This window comes from Felis catus, chromosome B3 (assembly GCF_018350175.1).
Source record: "Felis catus isolate Fca126 chromosome B3, F.catus_Fca126_mat1.0, whole genome shotgun sequence".
NCBI classification, from domain to species: Eukaryota; Metazoa; Chordata; class Mammalia; order Carnivora; family Felidae; genus Felis; species Felis catus.
The window spans coordinates 88,747,115-88,767,517 of record NC_058373.1 but is presented as its reverse complement, the minus strand read 5'-3'; the positions used below and the strand labels follow the sequence as shown (position 1 = coordinate 88,767,517).

Genomic DNA, 20,403 nt, shown 5'->3' with positions numbered 1-20,403 from the left:
CATCAAGATACTATTATGGGCTGAAGTGTGTCCCCTAAAAAGTCCTAACACTTGGAACCTGTGAATGAATGTGACCTGATTTGGAAATAGAGTCTCTGGAGATGCAGTGTTTAGGGAGGGTTTCTAATCCAATGACTGGAGTCTGGAGAGATGGGGACACACAGAAAGGATTGCAAAGTTTCTGGCAAACACCAAAAACTAGTTAGAGACAAGGAAGGATCTTCCCATAGAGACTTCAAAGCAAGTATAGACCTACCTACACCTTGATTTTTGGATTTCCACTTCCAGAACTATGACATAATAAGTAAGTCATCCATCTATGGAACTTTAGTATGACAATCTTTGGAAGTTAAGAAAGATACTAGTATTTCCTGTTAATGTAAAAATTAATGTGATTCATAGTTTTTTTGAAAGAAAAATTTTTAAAAAGAAAGAAAAATAAGATAGGATAGCCTGAAACCCTTCAAAAAACTAAAAAATGATGGCAGGGTAGCTTTATCAAACATTAAACAAAATTCTTGATAATTAAAACACTGTGTACTGGTACTCGAATATAAGAAAGGAACCATAGAACAGAATAGAAAATGCCAGAAATAAACCCAATTGCATATGAAAATTTCACATGTGATAAGGGTGGTTTCTTTAATTATCAAGGAAAAGATTTTTTTTAAATAAATGGCTTGTAAATAACCAAAAAGAAAACGCTGGATCTATTTCTCATCTCATACCCCAGGATACATTCCAAATGATTCATATATTTAACCTTAAAATAAATAAATATACAAATACTAAAAGAATATGTAAATGAATTTCTCTACAAACTTGAATGGCAAAATTCTCTTAATTCTATTTCTTTAATATCTAGAAGCAATAAGGGAAATAAAAGTTAAATTTAACTACATAAAAATTAAAAAAAAAAATGTTTACTTGTCAAAAAATCCCGTGAGCAAAGTATATATATATATATATATAACAAATTAATGGGAAATATTGCACCTTAAATTATAGAAGAAAAATTAACACTTCTAATTACATAAAGAACTAGAAAAAAATCGGTAAGAATCAATAACCTGGTATAAAAATGATCAAGAGATATAAAATATATAGCTTTCAATAAAACAAAATGTCAATAGCTCTTAATCATATTAAAAGATGATCAACCTTGCTCACTATAAGAGAAATGTATAAAATTGCCATGAAATATAAATTGTTAGATATTCAAACACCCAAAAATTTGACAGCATGCAGTATGGCTGAGGAGTAAGAGGCATTCTCAAAGATCACCAGTGACAATCTAAAATTGTGCAACCTTTAAGTAGGGAAGCTTTTCAATATCTGCAATTATACATGCATTTACTGTTCTCCAGCATTGTTTTTCTAGGATTATTCCCCAAGTGAAAAGATACAAAATGACAAAAGACATGTGTACACACAGGTCTAGTGATCATGTTCTTTAGTAAGTTATTTCTGACACATCTCAGTGATGAAGACACTGCAGTGCTTGAAAACCCTTTTGTAGTTTTGAGTACTGGCTTACTGATTCTTCCTGACTTTTGCATTTAATCTCCAAAGTTGTTCAAAATGCTACTCTTTTCTTTCTTTTCTACCTTCTTTTCTGTCCCACTTAAAATTGGCTTGTCCCAAAAGTAAGAAATGCATACTTTCATTTATTTCCCAACTTTTATTTATTCAACTTTTTCTTACTCTTCTTAAGTGTTGTTTCTTGCTATTTTATTCTGACTACATCATTTTTCTTTGATTCTCATTTTCATTTTCAAATATTCTTCCATAATCCTACTAAGATCAATGCTTGCTTCTTCTGAAGATGCATATGGGTAAATAGACATTTTTGATCTAGTGTTTCCTAGAAGAGAATCACTAAGTCACATATGAAAATGAAGACTTTTCTCTCTGAGCACACACAAGACACTTTGCTATTAGAAATCATTTACTATCAACTTCCAAGCAAACTTTTCCACTCTTGCTATCCTTTATTGTAATTATTATAATACCTCATTTTTCTATATTATATAGAATCAAAAGAAAATTTAGTCTTTGAGACATAACACTCTTTTCTCCAGCATGGTTGGCATACAAATTTATTTCAAATAGATACATGCACCCCTGTGTTTACTGAAGCACTATTTACAATATCCAAGACATGGAAGCAATCCAAGTGTGCATCGATAGATAAATGGATAAAGAAGATGTAGTATATACATACAATGGAATATTACTTGACTCTAAAAATGAATGAAATCTTGCCATTTTCAACAACATAGATGAATCTAGAGGGTATTAGGCTAAGTGACATAATCAGTCAGAGAAAGACAAATACCATATAATTTCACCCATATGTGAAATCTAAGAAACAAATGAACAAAGAAAAAAAAAAAAGAGACAAACCCAGACTTTCAACATAGAGAACTGTTGGTCACCAGAGGGGAAGTGGGTGGGGGGATGGGTGAAATAAGTGAAGGGGATTAAGAGTACTTATCATGATGAGCACTCAGTAATGTATAGAACTGTTGAATCATTATATTGTATACCTGAAACTAATATAACACTGCATGTTAATTATATTTGAATTCAAAAAATAAAAGAGAATTTCTATTATATTTAATTTTTAATACTAATAATTTAGAAATGTTTCAGTTCATAGCTTATTAATATTTAACTGTGATTGTTGTCAAATTTGAAAATCTCATTTCTTTCATATATAAACTATACAATTTCACACCATTTTATGTTATATTGAAACAAATATTGAATATTCTTCGAATCACAACACCCATTAGAAAATGTGCTAATAATTGGAAATAGTTCCATAAATTACTTCTGCTGTCATACAGCTAAAACAGTTTCTCTTCTACTAACCATATATTTCCATTGCCGTGGGCCATTATCATACTGCAATGAGACTTCTGGCCCTGCACCTTAGGCTCACAAAAATCAGGTAAAGCAGAGCAGTGAGTGTGGGAGTTCTTACACCAGGATAGCAAGCAGTAATTATAAACAAAATGACTATAAAACAAATATATCCCACTAAACTCCTCTTCCCCTTTACTGCAAACCAAACATATCATTACAAAATACCACGTGAGAAAAGGAAAAGTATAATGAACAGAAAGTGTGATAAAAGATCATGGGTCTTAACTAACTGCAGTTAAACTTATTTCTTTTAATTTATAAAATTATTCAACTACATTAATATATTACTAGGGCCTCTATCAGGGGGAAGCAAAGGGATCTGAAGCTTAAGCTTTTTTGTTATTTCATAATAAATCCACCTGTTAATAGTGTTGTTTTAGAAATAGGAATTACAACTTCTATTTATTAACTTTATGCTCATGAAAATTCTCCAGAAGATAATGGGATATTATGCAATGAAACAATTCAGTGTGATGCCCAATTAAGGATTTGCGTAAAGTCATTGCATGGGTTGGGAGCAGGGCCAGGGTGAAGAAGTGGTACTGATGAAAAGAAATGTAGCTAATAGAGAAGATAAATGCAGCCTGGTGATTCTATTCATCAAAAAGTTATGAAGGTTGATATCTAGTTCAGAGTTAACCCAAAAGAAGACCCTTTCACCCTCTTACACTCTAACTTGGGGAAGGGCAACAATTTTGTACACTCATGACCCCCAAAGCATTTATTAGCTCACTTCACCATGAACTGTAACAGTATGCGTGTGTTCTAGGGCTTAAGACTTTCAAAAATCCATTCCAACAGCCCTCCCTTGGAACCTAATTTCTGATATCATAAAAAACCTCTGGTATTATATTCTTTTAAATGTGTCTGTGAAATATGTATAATTTATGGTTGTCTCTTTTTCTCCAATCTAATGAAGTGTGAAAGTAGGCTTGGAATCACTTTTATTTTAAATACTACAACTGTAAGTTGTCCTCACCTAAATCCCCCAATAAATGAATTAAAAAAAATTTTTTTTTAAATGTTTATTCATTTTGAAAGACAGAGATAGAGGACAAGCAGGGGGTGGGGCGGAGAGAGGGGCGTGTACACAGAATCTGAAGCAGGCTCCAGGCTCTGAGCTGAGCACAGAGCCTGATGCGGGGCTCGAACTCACGAACCATGAGATCATGACCTGAGCCGAAGTCGGACGCTCAACTGACTGAGCCACCCAGGCGCCCCTAAATGAGTATCTTAACTTTATAATAATACGTTTTTCTGAATAAAATTTTGGGGCAGGAAAAAATAAAATATTACAAAATGTAATTAATATGTATAAGCTACAATATCACTCATCATCAGGGAAATACAAATCAAAACCACAATGAGATGCCACCTCACACCTGTCAGAATGGCTAAAATGAACAACTCAGGCAACAACAGATGTTGGCGAGGATGCGGAGAAAGAGGATCTCTTTTGCATTGTTGGTGGCAATGCAAGCTGGTGCAGTCACTCTGGAAAACAGTATGGAGTTTCCTCAAAAAATTAAAAATAGAACTACCCCTCAACCCAGCAACTGCACTACTAGGCATTTATCCAAAGGATACAGGAGCGCTGATTCGAAGGGGCGCATGCACCCCAATATTTTAGCAGCACTATCAACAATAGCCAAAGTATGGAAAGAGCCCAAATGTTCATCAACTGACAAATGAATAAAGAAGAGGTGGTATTTTTTTACAATGGAATATTACTTCGTGACCAAAAATAATTAAATCTTGCCATTTGCAATAAGGTGGATGGAACTAGGGGGTATTATGTAAAGCGAAATAAGTCAGTCATAGAAAGACAAATATCATGATTTCACTCATATGTGGAATTTAAGAAACAAAGCAGGTGAAGATAGGGGAAGGGAAACAAAAATAAGATAAAAACAGAGAGGGAGACAAAAAATAAGAGACTCTCAAATACAGAGAACAAATTGAGGGTTGCTGGAGGGGAGGTGAGTGAGGGTATGGGCTAAATGGGAAATGGGCATTAAGGAGGGGACTTGTTGGGATGAGCACTGGGTGTTATATGTAAGTGATGAATCACTAAATTCTATTCCTGAAATCATTATTACACTACATGTTAACTTTGATTTAAATTAAAAAATATATAGTTACCTAAAAAAATACGTTTGAGTTAAAAAACATCTTATATCAAAAGAAATAGTGGTCTTATTTCATTTTCAGGAATAAAACATTGTTGCAGAGCTCACCATTAACTCCAGGTCTAAAGCTTCAACAACATGGTCATTTAAGGCAGATACTGAATTAACAAACAACCCCGTATAGCAGATCCATTATCATAACAACAATCTTATTTTAGAGTTTTCTATTGGAATACATAGTGAAAATTTCCTACTATACTATTTTTTTTTTTTTTTTACAGGCCTTCTTATGGACACTAGCATGTCTCAGACTACTTCATTTGATTTTGGTCAGGAGACAGTAACAAGTGGCTCTTTATTCCCAGAAACATCCCCATTCTTAATCCAAATCAAGAGTTCATTTTCCCAAGTATTTAGAGCAAAATTATTGGAGATACAGAAATTTTGGGGTTCAGCTTTTGGCTGCACAACTTTAGAAAAGAACGTTTTATCAAATTGTACTTCAATCACTACAGCTTTTAAAAATGACAACGTAGGGGCGCCTAGGTGGCTTGATTGGTTACGTGTTGGACTTTGGCTCAGGTCATGATCTTGTGGTTTGTGAGTTTGAACCCCACATCGGGCTCTGTAGTGACAGCTCAGGGCCTGGAGACTGCTTCAGATTGTGTCTCCCTCTCTCTCTGTCCCTCCCCTGCTCATGTTCTCTTTCTCTCTCTCTCTCTCTCTCTCTCTCTCTCTCTCTCTCTCTCTCTCTCTCTCAAAAATAAAAAATAAACATTAAAAAATTTTTTTTAATGAAAATGTAAGTGATGGAAGAAATAAAGAAAAAAATCTCAGGTTATACTCAGGTGCCAAAGCTGAATTCTGAAAATCAGAAAATGTCCTAAGTGCAAATAATCTATATTTACACTATACTTACACATTCTCTTACAGACTGTAAGTTTTCCTCCCTTGGGTGTCTATACCTACTTGATTGCTATGTCTCTTCCTTGCTTCTGACCCTTCCTAGTAATACTAATTTTACTAAAATTTAGTAAATTTCCTCATAATTTTATAATCTCCCATTCATACTTCCAGACTCATCTTCCTTTACCCTCCTTGTTGAACCCTGAGGATAATTTAGGGAATAAATGCCTATTACGTGCTTCTACTTAAACTCCTTCCAATGTTTTAATGTACTCATAATGTCTTGTTAATATGTACATCCACAAGATAGTTCCTGTCTACGAGTGCATTTTATACCCCATTTTGTGTTAATATACAGGGAGTTTATCTATTCTTTCCCACTATATGAGACCCAGAATCATTATCTTGATACGTCTTAGTGGTTACTCTAAAAATACACATTTAACTTGGCTCACAGATTACTTAAAAAGTATAAACCCCTATTCCAACCTTTTTCTGCCTTAGACATTTGAACAAATTATAAAAGAATAAGAAGGGAGAATATGATTTGAATTCTCAAACCAATGGTCTACGGCAGCCATTAGTATCAGTACAAATGCAACAGAAATCTTTCATGGACCTGTTGAACAGAAATCACAAATAAATGTGTTCTTGCCTTTGTCATAAGCCAGTTTTGCAGGATTTCAATATCTTAACTGGCATCACTTTCCTGCTCTCAATGAAGTGCTGAGAATTTGGTATTTCCCCCAACTTCCTCCCTCATTCTACTAAATCCATGTAAAGCCTCCATTCAATCCTTCCATCTGGTAGGATGGTCTGAGCTAAAATATTTTTTAATTTTTTTAACGTTTTATTTATTTTTGAGAGAGAGCGAGGACACACGGGGGAGGGGCAGAGAAAGAGGGACACAGAATCCAAAGCAGGCTCCAGACTCTATGCTGTCAGCAAAAGCCTGATGCAGGGTTTGAACCCACGAAACAAGAGATCATGACCTGAGTCAAAGTTGAATGCTTAACCAACTAAGCTACCCAGGCACCCCTGAGCTAAAATCTTTTCTGAGATCTTTAGAAAAAACAAATAAACAAACAAACATGCTACTCTCCCAAAAAAGTTGACCAATTCAGGAGCTACATTACATTTTTATTTGAGAAAATTTTTCTTTGATGTCCTCACAGAATCTAATACTGTGCCAGTACGCAGTGTTCACTCAAAAATACAAATATTGGGGTGCCTGGGTGGCTCAGTCAATTGAGCGTCTGACTTTGGCTCAGGTCATGATCTTTCAGTTCGTGAGTTTGAACCCTGCATCAGGTTGCTGCTGTCAGCACAGAGCCCACTTCGGATCCTGTGTTCCCCTGTTTCTCTGCCCCTCCCTTGCTAGTGCTCTCTCTCAAAAATAAATAAACATTTAAAAAAATACAAATGGCATAGACATTACTCAATGGGATAAATCTAAAGTATGTGGTATTTCAGTATTGCTATGATCTCAAATGTGTTCTGTGTTGAGGTGGCCAGAGGCCATCACTGATACAGAGGGGGAAACATCAGTTTAAAAATGAAGTATTTACATTTTAATGTGTTCCTGACATTAAATTTAAGAGAAATCATAAATGGATTCAGGATTTTTCTTTAATCAATTTTAAAAAATAACATTTCATCCCTTTCCACATAGACATACACACGCTTACACGATATAGGCTAATAAGCTCATGTATATAAACAACTCTAGCAGGAAGTAAAGCAAATCACGTTCCACTGAAGAATATCCCCACTAATTACTATTTGAAGGGACTTCTGTATAAAAGCTAGATTTCTAGTATGAGTCAATTTTGTCTGTAAGGACTCTGTATTTTATTTTTACAGTGTTGTTGAATGTCTACTCAATTTATTAATGTATTAAGATCTCAGTCACAAAGGAAAGAAATTAATATAGTAGCATATGGGAAACTTTGGGTCCAAGCATCTTGAAAGTCAAGAATTTGGTTATTCTTCAGGATTTGGCATTAAAAGGTATTCTCCACCCCCCTGTGCATGGAAAACAATTTTTTATTGGCTTTAAACAGCGTGGCTGAAATATGTCACCAACTAGCCTTACTGCACAACAATTTTCTACATACACACTCTTCCACACCATTACTTTTTTATCTGCCCAACTTATCAATGTAAAGAAATTTCCTAATTCAAATATAACAATTGTTATCACTGTCATAATCGTTATTTCCTCATGACACTTCACATTGTTCCAGTTTAATTTTCTTATTGGAAAGATGTTGAACACTCACAATTGCATCATTAATAAACACTAGTACATCTGCAGCATCCCATACTGTGTGGTTTTGGCAAACTCTGGTTTCCTAAGGCCACTCTGGTCATAGGCAGATTTTGCCCTCAGCTCACTCAACACTCTGTCAGTGCCCTTGCCTTTGTCTCATAATTCTAGCACATAAAATGCAATTATAGATAAAATCCCTCTTGAGACTAGTTTTTCATTGTCTCTTCAAAGTACATTTTCTTCACGCATTAAATCATATCCCAGGACATCCCACAACACTAGCAGCAGCCTAGATTCTTTCTCGCTTCGTGTCTAAGGGGCCAATTTATATTCTCACTCTAAACGCCTCTAAGTTCCAGTCAATTCTCTGGATATATTTGTGGTTCAGATCACATATTTTTTTAAACAGCGTTCTTTATATGTTAATAGGTAATCAATAGAAATAATTTATTTAAAGTAAAAATTTGAATGAACTAGATTATTTGGAAACTAAATTATAGATTATGTTTGAATCATAAAGTTTCAACATTTAAAAACCTATTTTCCGCCTCTCTAAATGTATTATTGCTGCCATCAATTCTGTGGCTTTTGGCTATAATGTTATGTTGATTTTCATCTAATCTCTGTAATAACTATTTTATCTTTCTTGTTATAAGCCATCTGGCCTGTGGGTTTTTTGTTATCACTCCATATTATCAGCTTTACTCAGTATACCCCGATGATATTTTACTTTGTTTTTAGTGCATTTGTTTTCCACTCAGGAAAATAATTATTTTAACAGGAACAAGTGGGGGCATCTGGATGGCACAGTCAATTAAGTGTCCAACTTTTGGTTTCGGCTCAGGTCATGATCTCACGGTTTTGTGGGTTCCAGCTCCGCATCAGACTCTCTACTGGTGGTGTGGGGCCTGCTTGGGATTCTCTCTCTCTCCCTACCCTTCTCCTGCTCATGCTGTCTCTGTCTCTCTCAAAATAAATAAACTTAAAAAATAAAAATTAAATAAAAAAATTTTTAAAAAGGAACAAGTGGATCAAGAATTTTAATCTTTATCTTTTACATTAAAATTGTCTTTTAATCTTCTGCAGGTAAAATAATTCTGTTAGAAATTTCAAAAAATCCAGTCAGCTTTACTTTCTAAATGATATTACACTTTTAAAAGCTTTTTAAAAAACTTTCACCCTTTATCTTCCATCCTCCTTTTCTCCCTCCTTCCTTTCCTTACTTCCTTCTTTCTGCCAATAATGATTCATCAAACACATGTTTTGTGCCAATATCACAGCAAATGATGGTATAGCTAGGACTAACACAAGCACCTTCACTGATCTTACAAACTATTGTGATCGTAGGGATCTAATTTTGGCATGCCTTTAATTATTTCTTATAAACCCAGAACATTTTTAAAGTAAAGCTCACTGTATGATAACAGATCAGATCATGTTGGAATCCTAGTTCTTACATGCACCTGATATTTAGGATCTGTGTTACCTAGGGGGAAAACCACATATATTGATGGGCTTTTCCCTTCTGATATTTAAAGGTGGATATCTGAGCAATGATGATGAGAGCAAATCTGGGTAAATAAGTTAAGAATGCCCAAAGGTATTATAATTGCTGCATCAATACCTCCTAAAAAAGAAATTCATCTAGGCCCTAGAGGCCTATGAGATTCAGGTTCACCACCTACAGTGGTCATATGGTGAGTGGAGTGCACAAAGCTCTCCTCTCTGCCTACAGAAGGAGGCATATTTTCTTTCACACAAAAATGACATCTGATGACTCGGCCTTGCTCTTAAGAGCCTATATCTTCTAAGAGGGGGACTCCTTTTCCTTATTTGCTCACAGGCTATTGGTGACCATGATTATACCACTGATAGTTTATCTTCCTTCTTCCAAGCTGCAAATCATTTTTAAATGGCATCTTCTGGCTTTCGTTACAACAGTGGAAATGGAATGTCTATATGCTTCCCATCTCTCTGAAAAGCTGGGAAGCCCAAAATATTGTGGATTGTTTTGGCAGCGCAAGCAGCCAGCTGTTGACTGGAGTTCCACAGAACCAGCCAGGGATGTCAGTGGCTGACTCTGGCATCTGTGTTATGAATGATATCTTGGGATAAAATCCCACCCCCTGTAGTTTCTTGGCAGCTTAAGAATCTCAGACTGAGATGAAAACATGGCTTTCAATGCCTCAGTGAGTTGCTGGAATATTTTGGAACTGCGTGAGCCAGTATGAGATTTGTGCACATCTCTGATTTTCAATCCAGCTTTGAACTGATATTCAACACCCGAGAAGTAGAATCTTAAAATGAAAAACATCTTTAATTGGTTCAAAGGTCCCAAGTTCCATTACCTCTGAAGAAAGAATCTTATAGAGGTTTCTCTGATCTTTCATCTGCCCACAATTGCCTTTCCTAATCAAAAGTAGCAAGGTAAGAATCTTTCTCTTTTACTATTTGAAATATAGTACTAATCTTCCAAGGCAAGCAGAAGGAAATTATCCTTTTAACTAGCAATAGCTGTTTCAATTTCAGAGATTATACAAAAATATGTGTCCTTAGTCTGTTTACAGCATTTTAATCATTTCCCGTAGCAGCTTGGATATTTTATTACAGGGTTGTTTTTGCTTTTTTAAGCGGAGACGCAGACTCAGATGCTCAGTTTAGAAGAAGAGGAAAACAGTGACTGCTATTAGGACGGGTCTGGAAATGGGGCGGGAGATGAATAGGTGAATTAAGCCACCATATGCCCAGTGAATTAAGTAAAGTTCTAGAACACTAGAAAATACTTATCTGATTTAAATAGGAAATGCTTTGTCTAAAAATACAAAGAAATGAAAATAGAAAATTAAATCATACATTGCTGACTTGTTACAGACAGCCAAAATGTTTTATAACTTTGGCATAAAAACATCATACCAAGAAAAGCAATGAATTTTGTAATTACTTTTGTAAATTCCTTCTAACATCAAAGCCTTATAAGAAAACCTCACATGGCCATTATACATACATACATATATATATATATATATATATATATATATATATATATATATTACATATACATGTATGTGTACATACATTTATGTAATATATGTTTGATTACTAGTTAAATACAATATACTTCATTGCTAATATACCAATTCCTCAGAAGAAATAGACACTATGTTTGGAAAAACCGTGGTAAAAGGTAGAATACCTTCTGCAATATTCTGCATTTGTAGTTAAAACTATATATCTGAAGAAAAATATAGTTAAAAGGATGATTTTATTTATTATTTATTTACTTATTTCTTTTTGGTTTGGGAAACTCTGTCGGTCTTCTCTCAAATGACAATCTTATGGGGAAAACAACATTTAAAGATTTAAAAATATTTGTTATTTAATTCTGTGAGATTATGTGGAAATAATTACATAGCCATATGGTGATGGCTTAAGAAATTACATTTTGTGTATAAAGCCTGAGATTCAATTTTTTCTTGGTTTGTTTGATTTCAATTATTACATTATATAAATTTTTAAATAATTTATTGAGCCCTTACTATACTAGGCATTGTGCTAAGGAATTTATAATATTGCCTTACTTCATCCTCACAACAATCCTGTCAGATACTATGATTATCCTTACTTGACAGATGGTAAAATAATCTTTAAAAAATTATGTAACAAGCCCAAAGCCATTCAGCTAATTGTTTCACACCTTATTAACTCTTAACACCACTCTATTAAAAATGCTCATGCACATCTTCCTCATAATTTCCACTCATTCTCAAACTTTTCTGTTAAAAAGTGAACAAATATCACTGAGGTTTTGTTTGCATAAGAGACAGCCACGTCCACTTCAAGGCCTACTATTTTTTTTTTAATGTTTATTCATTCTTGAGAGAGACAGAGCACGAGCAGCAGAGGGACAGAGAGAGAAGGAGACACAGAATTTGAAGCAGGCTCCAGGCTCTGAGCTGTCAGCACAGAGTCTGACACGGGGCTCAAACCCATCAACCGTGAGATCGTGACCGAAGCCGAAGTCAGATGCTTAACCAACTGAGCCACCCAGGTGCCTCCTTCAGGGCTTACTCTTATGACTGATGACCATTCTGTAGAAGAGCATTACAATAAGTTATCATGCTTTTTCCATTAATTTAGGAATAAGATGTATAGGACTTACATACATCTGCTCCATAGATGGAGAATGACTGCAAACATCCTAGTACACATTTGTCTAATGATCCATACTGTTAAGTGGGCAGTCAGGGTTGCGTGGCCACAGTGGCCAGATGAGGAAAGGAGGATGGACACAGAGGGCCCCATCCTGAGATCACGTCCTTTCAATTGGTCTATCTAGTCAACTCAGATCAACTCTCCTAGATCATCCTCTAACCAAACTCAATCTGGTGCAATACAAATTCCCTCTGACCAGCCATTCTTTACTTACAATAGAACTGATAGAGGAAAAATTCATAACCCCAGCAAACAGTGGCTTAAGTGGAAGCCTAATAAGGGTAAAATAATCAAAAATACTAACCTAAAAATATCAAATAATAAAGTTTAAAGTTTTACTTTTATATGACAAATAATTTATATATATATGTCTATATACATATATAAGTCTATATGTTATATGCATATATATGTTATATATATATTATAGACATATATATATGTTATATGAGACTTACAACATGGCATTAATATTGAATATAATTTTAGAACTAGTGTCAAAACAGCCTTAATTACTCAAGATGGATGCTCAAAAACTTATTAGCCATTCTTGAATGTAAATAATGTTCATATCTAGAGGTGAGCTAGAGGTGTTTACAGTTTAGAATAAAGTCCAAACCTTTGGGGGCAGGTATGAAACTATCCTTTTCTTTATCAATTTTATGTATATTCAATGTTTACATGAATCAGTTTTTATACAATATTTTCTCTCCCAGATTAAAGATTATGTCATATTTGATAGTTTTCATTAATCTGCCTCAAATTTCATTAGGACTGCAGCATTCTAATAAAGATGCATATCCCATTGCCTCTGCTGAAAATTTAAGAAAATGTCATTTCATTTTTGCACATAAAATAGGGAAAAGTTACTTTCAGAGTCACACAATACCTTGACCTAGATATTAAACCTTCTCAAGTACATAGGATAAAAAACAAAGTCAAAATTTGTCTCTAGGTTTATTTACATTAGCTGATAAGATTTCAGTAGAACAGGAAAGTCTCGACAATTTTCAAAACATACTCCAAAAAACAAACAAAAACAAAAACAAAAAACTTATCCTATTCTTTTAATACAAAACAGAATTCCAAAGAAATGTATACTATTTAATCAAATAATTAGGTTTGTGTGTTTTTAAAGTGGTTCACCCAGTTTTCCAATTGGATTGTTACTGCCATCCTCACCACAAGTGAATTTAAACACACTGGAGTAGAATATTTAAAATTAGAGTTAAATTATTAGCAAAAAAGTTAATAGATGATTCCGTTGTTTTTCAAATAATGGAAGAGTGACTTTCCTTATATTCACTATTAAAAAGGAGAAAATTCTGAAAAACTGCCCCTCAAAATGAAATACTTTACGTGCTGAGCTCTAATCACCCATTTCTCCAGTCTGTCAGTTTTAAAATATTGCAGAGCTGACTTCCCAGCTGCCGGCTGGCAGTCCAATTTAAAGAAGTAGCCGCCTAGAGAACTGTACAATAGAGCTTAGTTATCACCATTCTGCATAGCATGAAGTCAGCCGCCACCTCATGAGCAAACGCAAAGGACACAATGCAGTGAAAGGGTTAATTAGGAACCCACACAGAACTCCTTTGGCATTGTGGTACTAACGTCCCTTTTAACCCTATTTGTTGTAATTTTTGTAATATGCTGTTTGTGCTTTCAGGTTGCATCATAAATTCATCTGAGGATTTTCTGAATATATTCATATCCTTAAATTAGATGAATGATTGAAAATTTATTCCCTAAGAATGGGCTTGATAGAACATTTTACTTGCTGGCCTTTCATCAAAAACACCATTGAATTTTCAAAGCAATTGTTTGAAGCAATCAGTTAAATATCTGGGTTTTATATAGCTTCTCACTTTTTGGTTGCTCAAGGGAAGTCTGGCTATAGTATCCTACTGCTTTGAAATGAACAGAAGCAAGGAAATATAAAGGTAATTTAACTTTAAATAAACTTGTTCAGCAATGCTCAGCAGACATAAATGAATACATTTTTTAGAAGCTGTGAATACTTTATCACGGCTATTGTTCTTTTTAATGTATTTCAGAGGCATTGCAGGTACTATAACTCCAAATGATTTCCACTTAAAGTTCTCACCAGATATAGTTTGCACTTAAACTGAAAGCTTAAGAAAAGGTCAAGAGGAATACAATGATAACTACACTAAAACACAGAATAGTAAAGGCCCTTGATGTGATGTGAAGTTTAAAAGTATGCAAACCATGCATGCATGCTAAAATCATGTAGGAGAAACTAGCTGACCAGAAAAGTTTGAGTATTCAGGGCTAATTACCAGATTTACCTGATAACCATGTTTCTTTTAAAATTTCTGTTCCTGGGAGCCTGGGTGGCTCTGTCAGTTAAATGTTGGACTCTTGGTTTCAGCTCAGGTCATGATATAACAGTTCATGAGTTTGAGCCCCAAATCAGCCTCCACGCTAACAGCATGGAGCCTGCTTGGGATTCTCTCTCTGTCCCTCTGTCTCTGCTCCTCCCCTGTTCATGCTCTCTCTCCTCTCTCTCTCTCAAAATAAAAAAAATAAACATATATATAACATATATATTATATAAATATATATATATGTAATATTTATATATATAAATTTCTCTTCTTTCTGGATGCCCAGCTCTCAGATCTTTAATTCCACATCAGCTTGTCCAACAAAGGTAAAAGAGGAGACCTCTCAATATTGCTGCAGCTTTATTTGATAGCATTTATCAGATATTTACTTTCTAAATATGCTAAGGATCAAAATTAGACTTTTGAGGCATCTTAGGATTCTAGTCAAAATTAGGAAGCACCATTTGTTCACTGAAGAACAGTATACAATGGTGGTTATTAGGGATGGGAGTACTTATTTGTTTTGAATCTTAATGCTACCACTTAATCATTATATGACTTTTAGTAAGACACTTAACTCTACTGTCTATGCTTCAGGTTATCATCATAAAAATGGGGCAATAATAAAACCTCCCATTTAAGCTGTATAAGAGGATTAAATAAGGATTCCATATAGGTAGTACTCTATATTCAATTATGTCATGGCAGAGAGAAAAGCCCTTAAAAACCATTACTTTTAATTATAAAACCTTGTTTGGTGCTTACCATATAAGAGTGCTGTGCTAGAAGCTGGGGATACAGTCATATGTGATACAGACCACACTCAATGAACAGAAACAAATAATTAAAATCAAATTGAGTTGTGACAAATATAAGCTGAGTTTTATAAAGGTCTTTTATGTTATCAAATGGTGAAAGGAAAGAATTCCAGGAGAAGATGCCATCTGGGCTCATTTAATGTTTATTTATTTATTTTGAGAGAGAGCGCCAGCGAACATGAGCAGGAGAGGGAAAGAGAGACAAAGAGACAGAGAGAATCTCAAACAGGTTCTGCGCTGTCAGGGCAAAGCCCCACATGGAGCTTGAAGCCACCAACCATGAGCTCATGACCTGAGCTGAAGTCCGACTCTTAATCTACTAAGTCACACAGGTGTCCCTAGACTTATTTCAAAACATAAGTAATTTCTGAAAAGTTTTAAATTATTTTTAATTAATTGGATCTTTTACTCCTACTGGAAGATCTGATCCTATTTTCCAACCTTTTCTGTCCTCTAATTTTTCACTCATCTAAAATGGCTGAAAGGATATAAGACAGATACAAAGACAATAATAAAGAGAATAGTCACAACATTGGTCTAGGATAATAGCTTGCATTCCCCCTTGATATACCCTCCATGATGTCTTAGTGATAGGCTTTCCTAGGCTTAAAATAGTTAAATACAGTAAGTGATAGAATTCTATAAAAGGTGACCTAATATAATTTTTTAACAAAGCTAAAGGGAAAAACTTCCTTTGGAAAAGACATGCAATTTCTACTGTATGCCAAAAACTTTGAAAGACACAGAAGGCTTCGAAGTAAAGACCCAGGAAAAATAACTGTCAAGTACAGGAGAAAAGCATGAAATCATAGACTGCCTCATTCCAAGGGTTCCAAGAAGTAGAACTTTTTTTTTTTTTTAGGACTCCCTCGATTTTATTGAAATATACCAGATAAACCCAGGACTTGTGACTCAGTGCACCTAAATGTTAAGCTTGAATAATTAAAGTTTTTGTTTTTTTTTTTTTAAACACTCCATTTGACCTGATAGGAGTGATATTCAATTAGTGTAATGCCTATATATATATATATATATATATATATATATATATATATATATATATATTTTATTTATATTTATATTTATATTTATATTTATATTTATATTTATTTTTAACTCTTTCACTACATTTAAAGTGCTTAAAGTCCCTAAGCCAAAAAACTGCCAATCACAATAACTAAGCAAGTCTTAATTGCCATAGTTTGTGCTAAGATTAAGCATGGGAAAATGAAGTACATCAGGAAAGGACAGATGAGGATAAATGAAAATTATATAAAACTTGCCCACCATGCTAGAGTAATACTCTCCCTTGAAAATTTCTTAAGGTTAATGCTTAGTCAGAGATTAATTTAACCATGTTGTAAAAGAGAGGAGGACATAGTATAGATGGTAACTATGCCTTGCTAGTTCTGGTTCAGCACAAAACTCGGGCTTTGAACGGTCGCAAAGTTTGACCTGTTGTGTTACATTTACACAATCTCTTTTGGATGGAGATTTGCCACAGCTCAGTCAATACCTGAAAATGGTAACACTACAGTTTCTAAGGCTAAATCTATTTTCTCAATAGAACATCCATAAAGCCTGGTATGACATTCATTTTCATTTTACAAACAGCTCTTCCGAAATATATTTAAATAGCATTCTGCTTCAAGACAGTGACTGAGAAACTTCTGGGATTCTGTGAATTATTATTCCTTACTAGTCACGTACATAAAGTGGTGAGGGAAGGCGAGATAAATATCAAAAGGAATTTCATAAGACTTCAAAATCCATATGGGAAAGGGGTTAGAGAAACAGATTATATATATATATATATATATATATATATATATATATATATATATGTGTGTGTGTGTGTGTGTGTGTATATATATATATATCACAAAAGACCTAAAAGAAAGAGCTTTGAGAAAAGCTTTTTAGGCATAAATTTTATTATTATTGAGAGTAAAAGAAGAATGAGCAAAATCTAGCATGTTAGTTCAGTCTTTCTGCTAAAGGACTAAAACAAAACCCTACTACAACACATATGCTCTGAAGAAACAGCTTGAATTAACATTATTTATGTTTTCAAAAACTTAAAAATGTATATATTTAGAGAGAAAACCAAAATATACCGTGTTTCTTGAATGGGGGTTGGAGAAGAATGGACACTTTGGCACATGCAGAGTGAAGATTAAAATGAAATGGCCACATTTACCCAATGCCCAATATGCCCAAAGTGGTGATGGGCACGAGCTCTAGGGGACAAAAATGTAAGTTGGCAGATGGCTAATGGTGAAAATAAGCTATTTCTGAGTTTGGTGAAGAAGAAAGGAGGGGGTGCTAAGGTTTGAAGAAGTCATTAAGTGTACAGCACAATAGAAAGGCAACAATCAGTGATTCCTCTTTAATTTTAAATGTCAAGGACCATGGTTTAAGAAAGAAATGTGTTACTTGAGGCGGTCAGGGCCTCAAGATGGCTTGCTAGGTGAATTCACCACTGTGTAGGCCTTTAGGCTCAGAGGGCAGATTTTCTCAGCACTAAAAGAAGAGTTTGTACACAAATTAATCAAATTACAGAAACTGATGTCTGAAAATCAGAATGCCTGAGCAAAGAACAGAAGTGGGAAATTCACAGGGAGGGGGGGAAAATGGCAAACCAAGAGATACCATTGTTAATTTGCCCATTTTCAAAAACATAATTAATGGTGAAACCAAATTGCCAGGTATGTCAGGAAATGAGCATTCCTACCCACTGCTTTTGGAAATGTGAAGTGAATCAAATACAAAGGACAATTTAACAAAATGCACCAAAATCCTTATATATTTCTTGGCCTGAGTCTAAGAAATTATAGTTAAAATTAGTTGGAAAGTACATAAAGCTATATATACAAAAGTGCTCTTCAAAACATTGTTCAAAAAAGAAAAAGAGATGGAAACAACCCAAACTTGAAAACACTGGTTTGAGAATAATCTTAGGGAAGTAGAACTGAAAGAACTATAATGTTTTAAAAGGAAGCTCAATTTATTTTAACCACTCTGTTTGGAAAGAAACTTACTTTGTGAACAAAAGGCAGATGGTCTGCCATGGAAACAGAGAAGGGAGATCTATTACCCAAGAATCTTGGCTAAAGAAGGCAAAGTTGAACATTATGGCTGTGTCTAAATATCTATTGAGGGAAGACAGAGAAAAACTTGTATCAAAAACACTAAATATCATCTTATACTTTTGTTCTGATTGCACGACTACCAAATTCCTGATACTATACTTGTCTATTTTTTTAATAGAGATTTTATGATCCTCTCTGCCAAGAATTATGGTCTATTTGCTAGTTGGATTTATTCTTGAAATTTAATTAAATTGCATTCCTTTTTTTTTTTTTTATAGCCATCTTTGCTTTGACTTTAAAAATGTAAAGTTTTAATTTTAGAGTAATTTTTAGATTACCAAAAACTTGCTTAGTATAGAGTTCCCACTTATCCCTCATCCAGGTCCCCTATTAATATCTTACATTATTTTAGTACAGCTGGTCACAACTAAGGAATTAACATTGATACATTACTATTAACTAAACTACACACTTATTTATACTCTCCTTCATTGAATTTATTTAAGGGGGAAATAATGTGTTTAATCTTTTCATGTTATTTCTTTGGTCAATATGCCCAGCTATAAAGTTTAATAAATATTCAATCTTCCTGTTAAAAAATAAAAATCTCTAAGCCTTTTCTGTATTCCTTAAAAATGTAAATTTATGTACAAAATAATTCCCTGTTATGATATGTTAAAAACTAGTCCAAATCTCTGCAATGAGGGATAATTCTGTTCTGCAAATCAGGAATTGATTTAAATAATTTTAGGAGCTCCTGGGTGGCCCAGTTGATTAAGCCTGCGACTTTGGCTCAGGTCACGCCCCCCACCACATCAGGCTCTGGGCTGACGGCTCAGAGCCTGGAGCCTGCTTTGGATTTTGTGCCTCCCTCTTTCTGCCCCTCCCCCAGTGTGCTGTGTCTCTCTAATCATTACAAAAGTTTTTTAATAAATAATTTTAATAAAATAAGAGATTTATTTTTAAGGAATTGGCTTGCACAATTGCAGGCCTGACAAGTCTAAAATCCATAGATCAGGCTGCTAGAACTCAGGGAAGCATTGACTCCATCTTGAGGCAGAATTTCTTTTTCTCTGAGGAACTGAAATTAGTTCCTAAGGCCTTCAACTGATTGGATTAGATATATTCACATCAATCAGGGCAATCTCTTTTACTTAAAGTCAACTGATTAGATGTTAACCCCACCCACATTAGCAAACTTAGATTAGTGTTTGATTAAATCATAGGATGCTAGGGTCTAGTCAAGTAAACTATCATGGCAGGGAACATAACCTCGGACCATATCCTACTGGGCAGAACTCAGTCAAAAGTCGAGAGAGAGAGAGAGAGAGAGAGAGAGAGAGAGAGAGAGAGAGAGAGAAGGGGGAGGGAGGGAGGTTCATTAAGCTTCTCAGTGTTTTAATTTTCAAAAGAATGGCTGTTATCCATTAAAACAGCTTTACTTTTGTCATGTAAACTATATGTAGGAATTATTAAATTTAATTACATAGAATATTTATATAATGAGCAGCATTCTTTTTGAACAATATTCTTTAATTGTTACTAAAGATTTTATATCCGTATAGACTAGGGATTGGTGGTCCTTGAACAACAGTCCTTTGTTAGAACAAATACACTATGAAATACTTCATCACAGGTACCTGTAACACAGCAAAATGAATATGAAAGGAAAAAAATACTAAATGCATACTAGGA

General features: G+C 34.4%; 1 long non-coding RNA gene across 1 annotated transcript in view; it reads left to right on the top strand.

Annotated features, from left to right (window-relative positions):
• Positions 1–10,316: 10,316 nt before the first annotated feature.
• Positions 10,317–20,403, top strand: part of LOC109500816 — a 58,003-nt gene continuing 47,916 nt past the window's right edge. Inside the window, exon 1 of the long non-coding RNA XR_002158589.2 lies at positions 10,317–10,665. This is a non-coding gene — a long non-coding RNA (uncharacterized LOC109500816). The remainder of the gene's footprint in view (positions 10,666–20,403) is intronic.